Source organism: Pundamilia nyererei, unplaced genomic scaffold (assembly GCF_000239375.1).
Source record: "Pundamilia nyererei isolate P.nyererei 1_Seehausen unplaced genomic scaffold, PunNye1.0 scaffold00408, whole genome shotgun sequence".
NCBI lineage: Eukaryota > Metazoa > Chordata > Actinopteri > Cichliformes > Cichlidae > Pundamilia > Pundamilia nyererei.
In genome coordinates this window covers 282,458-290,958 of record NW_005187809.1, presented here as the reverse complement: position 1 = coordinate 290,958, position 8,501 = coordinate 282,458, and the positions used below count along the sequence as shown (strand labels likewise).

The following is an 8,501-nucleotide window of genomic DNA, read 5'->3' as shown; positions in this document are numbered from 1 at the left end:
GCGTGTGTGCCTGCCTCGCACACGTGCACTGTTTCTTGTTACTGCAGCACTGAGCAGCGTGCCTCTGCTCCAGAACCTAAAAGGGAGGTGTATCCCTCCCTCTCTCCCTCCCTCAGTCTCCTCCCTCCCCCTCTCGACCACCGTCACAGCCTGCGTAGCCTTCCCCGTTCACTCACACACACAGCGGTGACGGGATAATACACAACGCATGAATGTACTGTGCAGCAGGACGAGTGTGTGAGGAGGAGGAGGAGGGTGGTGTGTGTGTTTGAGGACAGTGTGAAGCGAACGAGCTGAAGGAGCTGAAGGAGCTGAAGGAGCTGAAGGAGCTCCCACCAATCTTCTGTTTTTATGCTGGATGTGTTTTTGCAGCACTGCAGGCTGAGAAGGAGAAGAGTAAGTTAAAGCTGCGGCAACAGTGTGTGTGTGTGTGTGTGTGGGGGGGGGCATTAGGTCTTGGAGCATGAGCAGTGTGTGCGCACTTTGAATTGTTGGCTGGTGCAAAACAAATGGATCATGTAACATTAACTTGTGTCACAGTTAATCTCTTGCAGCCGGCTTCATTAGCTGTAAACTGTTAACTTCAGAGTAAATAAGCCGACGAAACACTTCTCGTGCTGTAATGAGTCTGATGATGGTATTTAAACTTCCTGCTGCAGCGTCCGCTCTTATGTAAAGTGGAGCTGCTGCACATGGATAAGTAACGGCCGACCGTGGAGACACGGAGGTGATGGCGTGCAGTCCTTCCTTTGGCGTCTGTGATGGTTTCCAGATGCTTTCAGAGGATCGTTCATGTAACTGAATCCTGTACAAATGTACACACAGCTGCAGCACAGACTCACAACTCTGCAGCCACCTCGGAGCCAGTCCAGGCCGATATTCCTGATGGCCGCCTTAACGAACGCGGATGGAGCCGTAACTTTCGTCTCCATGGTGACCGGGACATTTAAACCGCACAGCTCGTCTCCAGTCTAACCTGATTAAATTTCCTTTAAAGAAAAACTCAAATTATTTAAACCGCTGAAGCTTTTTCCTGTAAGTTGTCCTTCACTGCATGCACAGCATCAAAACAACAAACTGCTTTGGCTCCTCCCACCAGAGCACTAAACAAACATGTTAATTCACATCATGGCAACAATAGTGCACTTACCTGTGTCTCTATGGTGATAACGGACCGGCGAGCATGATTGGTTCTTCTGTTCTCCGGCTGAGCTGATTGGCTCGTTGGGGGAAGCTTCGAGACGAGTGTTTGCATTGGTTCTTACCTGTACAGGTAAACGTGAGGCCGACACCTGCAGTTACATTAATCATTATATGGTTTTAACCCTTTAAGGCCCCTCTGAGCGTTCTGAACATCAGCTAGCACAATAATCTTTGTGCTTGTGACATCAGAGGAGTCGTGCTTCCATAGCATGCATCCAGCTTGTCCAGGTCGCGGTTTCCTTCCACATATGGCTTTGCTGATCCGATCAGCTGTTCATAGCACGTCCTGCGCTGGAATAAACGTCAGCGCGAACTATTTCATGTCCTGGAAGTGACGTCATTTTTCATGGGACACGTAGTTTTTATCCTGCAGGCCTTTCAAAGGTTCCCTGGTGTTTGTGAAAGTCGTGTTGGACTTCATGCTCTCCTGTACGGTTTCTGAGACGCTCAGAACTGAAACTGCTGGAAATCGTTTATTGTGATGCTGTTTGTTTGCAAATTGTTTATAAACATTGGTCTATCTCAAAAATGAAACTATGAAGACACGATTTTGTGCAACTTTTTTGCATTTACAGTCTTGAACTTTCTATAACCAGAAATGTGTTGAAAAAAGTTCAGTTATTTTGTAGTTTGTTTGTTTTTTTTGCACTTTATGTAGTTAATAAGGACGTAATGCCTACATGTTATTGTAATCTGCGATATAACAGTTGTATTGATGTACAACCACAAAACCTCTATCCGTCCCACACGTGGGAGATCAATCGATCGATCGAATAAAAGTTTTCATGATATGACAGTTGGAAGCCTCACAGGAGTCATGTGATGCCTCTCAGTGTAACAGGCGTTGCCTCTGATAGGTTGGGTTATTACGCCTGCTGAGAGGAGCCGAGGCTTTGTGGTTCCCAGAGGACGCTGGGTCCGCTTCAGAACGCAGCGCCACATCTGCGTGTCAGAGCGAGGCCTCGTAGCAGCGGTTTTAAATATTAATGATGTCTGGAGAAGCTTGAAATGTGGAGAAATCGGGGAGATTCTCTAAGATCAGCCACAGAGGTGTTTGAGCCCTCCTGTGGGTGCCGTCAGCTTCAGGAACATTTGGTTCATGCAGTGGAAAAAAACCACATCATGTGTGGGCATTTCTGGCCATGTATGGACACGTCATGTGATCTGGGTCTGTATTTTTACCGATGGGAAGCTCTGCAGCTCTATTTCCAGAACAATCCGTCACTGGACTTCTAACAAAAATGTAATGGACTGAAATGAAAACGGCGACAGGAAGAACGGGCCTGCAGATGTAGGTGCTCGTTCGTTAGCACAGGTGTCCACGTGGAACCGTTTGTGTCACTGCGGTAATGAGGCAGCGTTTCCACGCCGACCCCATCAGCTGCGCAGGTATTGATCACTGAGCCCGCCCCGAAGGCCAGCTAGCTGGTTACATAACGGCTCCATCCACACGCTGCTGTGTGACCTCTGGACCAGCCGTCATTAGACTGCCATCCAATCAGCTCGCAGCGCTCTCTCTCACCCTCGCTGTCCATTAAGTGTCAGGCTGATGAGAAGTCATCCTCATGCTGTTTCCCCTGAGAGACTGTTCTGCTTACTGTGCTTCAGCTGGTTAATGCAGGGAAATATAGTGACTGTTATGTCATCTGAACACACACACACACACACACCTCTGCAGTGCCTGCAGTGTTTAGACAGCACCTCACACACAGTCGAGCTCGTCTTCTCAGAATGACTAAGCACTTTATTTCTATGGTAACCACGTTCACTGTATCGTGAGTGTCCTTCATGCAGGCGTGTGTGTGTGTGTGTGTGTGTCTGCAGTGATGGCAGCTCTGTGCTGTAAGGTGATGCAGTGAGTGTGATGCTGCCAAGTGTTGCTATGAAGGAAAGGTGAGCCTGCTGCCTGTTAACGAGCTCTCTGATTGGCTCGGTGCCGGTGAAATGAGAGCAGAGCCGCAGTCGTTCCTGCACATCAGATGGTTTCAGTTTCGAATAAATCCTGCAGATGGCTCGGTTGGATTTTGTTGTTTTTGAATCATCAGTAGATAAATCCCTTGCTGTCGTTTCACCTGTTGGGATGAAGGGAGGGCCGAGTATGAAGGTGAAGCTGTGGATTTGCTGTCATGAGGGCGCCGTGGGTACGCGCTGAGCGAATGACCTCGAGGATGCGATCTGCAAAAATGAGCTGAAGGGTGTCTCTGCTCAGCCAGCTCGGGCGGTTTAGGTATCGGACTGTAATGTGAAACCGCTCAGGTATCAGGTAGTCTAAGCAGCCTGAGACGTAACATCAGCCCGGAAACCAGACAAATCTGGGAGCTCATGTTTCATTGGCTCTGGCCCTGAATGTGTCCCCTCGTTTTCAGACAGATTTCCGTCTGGCTCCGCCCTACGGTCTTTCTTTTTTTCTTGGAAACTCAGATTATGTCATACTCTATCCAGTTACAGCCTGAATTATTTAGCTGTGTGACAGTCAGAACAAAACCCCGGTGCACACCTGTCACAACCCTGATCTGCATTTAGGCTTCTGAATCGTTTAGTTTCACTTAGTTCTGCAGAATATTTGGACTGAATTTTTGCTTTGAGCTCCAAACCTGCAGTTCCTCTGACGCCCAGCAGAGGCAGCAGTGAGTCAGTCCCCCATGTTAAACATTTCCAGCAGAAATAGACACGTTTGCAGCCCGATACACAAACTGTTTGGTGTCATAGGAAGTTTACATTATTAGGGGCGTGGCTTCTCTGACTGACAGGTAGATGGTGACACAGGTGGCTGTAGCTGCTAGCTGCCTGCTAAGCTTTTAAGCTAATTGTGCCTGAACTGGACTGTTTGTGCTGTTAGAGCCTTTTGGAGCATGTTAATGACGTCATGTGACCAATAACATGGCTGCTGTGAGGTTACTGTAGTAACAGAGTTAGAGAGCACTAATCAGCAGATATCTCTGGATGCAAAAAGCTAGCTACCATTAGCTGTGTGTGTGTGCGCGCGTGTGTGTGCGCGTGTGTGCGCGCGTGTGTGCGTGTGTGTGTGTGTGTGTGTGCGCACTGCAGTCACTCTGACCTACAGGTCAGCAGTACACCCGTGCCTCTGGCACCACCTGTTGTTGGTCATTGTCCTGTAGCGTACAGGTTCGTTTAATGTTTCCTTTTCAGAAGTAATTGATTACTCACAGAACTGGAGATCAAAGTAATCAGAGTATCAGGTTAGAAACAGTTTCTGAGCCCCTCGTGTTGCTGAACAGTGATTTCAGTGCAGTTCCTCCACAGGGCTGTTATGAAACGCTGCTGTGAGCTTCCTTCATGTTCTTCATGGTCCAGTGAAGCACAGTCGTCCCTCACAGAGCACAAATATTAACCGACTGCAGCGTCCTGCACTGAGCTCCTCTGCAGCACTCTGCAGGTCACAGCTCCTCACTTCAGTGTGTGTGTGCGCGCTCACAGTCCAATCAGCAGCCTGCATGATAGTTTAGTTCCTGAACTTGAATTGAACGATCAGCTGTAAACAATGGAGCCAACTGTTAGTCACCAACAGCTGCTAGTGCGGCGAGCGGCGAGCTGCGGCTGGCACCGCCCACTCTGAGGTTGATCATCGGCTTCTTGTGGACGCTCAGACTGAGGCTCATTAAGGTGAAAAACCACAAAGAATGGAGGAAAAACCTATTTTTATTCCTGAGCAGCTTTGCATGAGTCACAGTTTAAAATGAACCGTGACTCACTCTGAGCTGTGAAATGCTCAGCATGGATGCCTGAAACGACCATATTAGGGATGTCCCCTCTTGATGACATCATATAGATCCAAGAGTAGGAAAAAGAGTTTTTGGCTCAAAGGGATTCCTCGCTCTTGAACACCGACTCAACGTGAACAGGAGGCGTGACAGAAAACGGGAAAAGTCATGTAGGCGGTGAGAGAACCTGCACCTAAAATCACAACAGACGAGCTTTTCCTTCACTAACCTGGAGGTTAAAGAACAGTCGGAGCACATTCGGTGCTAAAGCAGGCTTTGCAAACAATTGGATAAGCGTGCGCTCAACAAGGCGCTGAAGTAAGAGAAAAAGGAAGTGATGGCTCTCTCTTTTCCTGCCGTGACCTCGAACACCAGCGGCCTGTTTTTGTGGCGTTGCAGAGGTTTGAGGACAAACGTGCAGAGGAAAGACGACAGATTTCCAGGTTCACTTGTTAAAACATTGTTTTGTTTTAACCCCAGGAGCTCGGGTTGGTTTCCATTCCATCATCTTTGTGTGGTTCATTGTGCAACGCTAAGAAATGATGAGTTAAACAAACGGTCTCCCTCCTGCTGAGTGTTTCACATTCAGATCAGAGTGAGGTCAGCCTCCATCGCAGAAGCTGATTCATTCAGTGTTTGTGATTATTAGAGCCAGCTAAAGAAACCCCTACATCAGGGTCTGCTGTGCTGCTGCCAGAAAGGCTGAGGGCTGTCCTTATGAACAAAACAAACACCCCCTGCTGAGCTGCTTTAAAAGCCTGAAAGGACAAGCAGAAGTCAGACGCAAAGCTGCACCTTCCATCAGACCGACTCAGAGGAGAATCAAGTTTTAAAAGTCCGTGTTGCTGGTCAAAAAAGTTTTTGTTTTTTTTCTGTTACTGCTGATAGAAATATGAGACTTTTACTAAATAAGAACATGAGAGCAGACTGTAACAGATACTGCTCTGTTAAAAAGCAGAGCTGAGAGAAAGTAACAGTGGGGGCGGAGCCTAGAGCAGCACAGAGGAAAGTGCAGAGTCGAAGGCTGTAGCTGCTAGCTCACTGCTACGCTGCACCTCAGCGGGACCTCTGCACCGTGTTCGTGCTGTTGGAGCGTTTTTAATAACATCATCTGACCAATAACACGGCAGCTGTGTGGTTACTGTACTGACAGATGGTCCAAGGAGGCGGAGCTCCAGTTTTCAGTGAAATTCTAGAATTTTATTTGGATGTTTCTGAGGAATAATTAGCAGCTGTCTGTGTGAGGTTCACATAGCTAAGCTAGCTAGCGTTAGCTAATAGTTATAAACAAGCACCAACGTTCACGCCAGAAGCAAATGGGTGACAACATGGTGGCTAATTCCATCTTTTATATACAGTCTTTGCAGTGTCCTCTCTTTTGAGCGTGGTGTCTCAGTTATTTCCTGTTACGACCCCACTCTCCCTATAAGTAGTCTCATTTGTCTGTTATATTTTAAGCACATCTCTGCATGACATTGTATCCTTATTAACATTAAAGAAAACAAAAGAAACGTAGATCAACTTCAATCAAAGAATATCTTTAACATTTTTTTGTCTGAAAATTTGTCTGAAATTTAAGAAAATAAAACCTTATTCAAACTAAAAACATTTGACTGACTTGAACCATCTGCTTCTGAATAATAAAATGAAAGAAACTCAATAAATGCAGGTCCTCAAAAACTCACTCGGGCCTCCTCAAACATAGAAAACACTTTAACCGAGTCAGAGTGAAGCCGAGCGCTACAGACGCATTGCCACATTTCCTCGTCTTAGCTTTCTGAGACTTTTGTTTGTCCCGTCATCTCCGCCTATCTTTTCGTCACTGTTAAATATTTTTCTTGAGGGTTTGTTTGCTGCACTTTGTGTCTCCTGCTCTGTGCTGGAGACACAGACACGCTCGGTGCAAAAAACCCTGCCACCTGCTGTAGTGGATGTGCAATTACACTTTATTCTAGCACAGCAAACCAAGCCCGTTCCCGGCATCAGCATAATGTTTGTGATCTGTTGTAGATGCACTGCTGAGCAGGATTTACTACCCTACACTACTTCAGTGTACGTGATGTTAGCCGTGGATGCTGATCTGGGGTCTTTGGCTGCTTTCGTATAAACCTGTGTTGTGGAGCTCGTTGGGCTCCGGGTGCTGTTGATAAGGGCCACCCTGTGCTGCCAGAGCAGCTCTGGTAGGAATGATTTTGTAAAGCTGGACTAAGACGCATAAAACACTTTGACTGTGTTCGGCTGTAACAGGTTAATCAAAATGGTTAAATCAGTGAATTTTGTGGATTTACTGATGCATGTTGATCCCCTCGTGGTCGCTGGGCCTCTCGTGCTGCTCGTTTCCTTTTCCACTCCATCCACTCTGGACTTAACCTGCTCGACAAGCGTAGCAGGGACCTTAGCTTAGATTAGCCCCATTATTCCCTCACACACACACACACACACACACTGCCAGAGGCTGGTGGGGAAACTGATCCTAACAGGGGTGGATGAGTCGTTTGGTTGTTGGAGGAGAGCTCAGGAGCTTTCGGTTCAGTTTCGAGGCTTCGTGTCAGAGAGAGCGGCGTCTCGCTCTGATGGAGGACGGTTCCCTCTGTGCCTTTCCTTCTCTGCACGGAGGACAGTGCGGTCATCAGTTTGGATCATTAATTTCACTTGACTTTATCTGATAGTCAGAGTGAGGAGTGTCTGCAGTCTGAGTAAAGCTCTGAAAAAAGGCTGAAATGAGCGGTCGTCAGGCTGTGTTTGAGTGCACGGTCTGCGATGGCCTGAGGGCATTCACTCTGTCAGAGCTGGGACAAACAACTCACCTGAAAGGAATTCATCACCACGAATCCATTTTTATGTGCACAGACGTGCAGTGAATGCACCAGGCGATCTAATGCGAGCTTGGAGTTTAGCTTGGAGTTTAAAAGATCCAGGATCAGCTGATCCTGCTTACACCGGTCAGTGTCTGAATCCAGCAAGCAGCAGTTTGGATGATGAGAGCATGATGTGCTTTATTCCTAACAACACGTGACACAAACAGTGCAAACATGCAGCTCAGAAGTGCAGCGACAGCAGCGAGAGGCTGCTGCAGCTCTGACACAGGTGAGCGCAGGTGTCGGTCACTCTGCTGCTGGAGACGCTGAACCTTCCCAGAGTCTCTGATGTTCACAGCAGGTGAACTGCAGACACCTGAGAGAGGAAGTGAGGGGACGCTGACAGCGTCTGCCTGAGCTCAGCTTGTGCATTATGGAGGCGCAGAGACTGAAGGGATTAGGCAGCACAGGGCAAAGTGATGCACGTCTCAGCTCCGAGCTAATGACACATCAAAGCTATAAGAATAAAACATCTTTATCATAGTCGCAGGTAAGCAGAGAAGTCTGTCTCTGTCTTTTGTCCTTTTAAACACAAACAGAGGGAAATGTTGTGAGTTCAGTGAGGAAGTGTTTCCTGCAGCAGCCTGACAGCGAGTGTCGCCCACAGGCTCTGCTGCCATTACCGGATAATGGAGCAGCAGCGCGTCCTGGATCTGAGCGCCTTTATTAGCTGCTCCTCTTTCTTTGTCCCTGACACACAGACACAGACACACACACA

The 8,501-nt window shown here is 47.7% G+C and overlaps 1 protein-coding gene across 1 annotated transcript in view; it reads left to right on the top strand.

The window, feature by feature from the left end:
- Nucleotides 1-157: 157 nt before the first annotated feature.
- LOC102201406 (mucin-19-like) overlaps nt 158-8,501 on the top strand; it is a 40,201-nt gene continuing 31,857 nt past the window's right edge. Inside the window, exon 1 of the mRNA XM_013915956.1 lies at nt 158-396. The gene's annotated coding sequence lies outside the window, so the exon portion shown is untranslated. The remainder of the gene's footprint in view (nt 397-8,501) is intronic.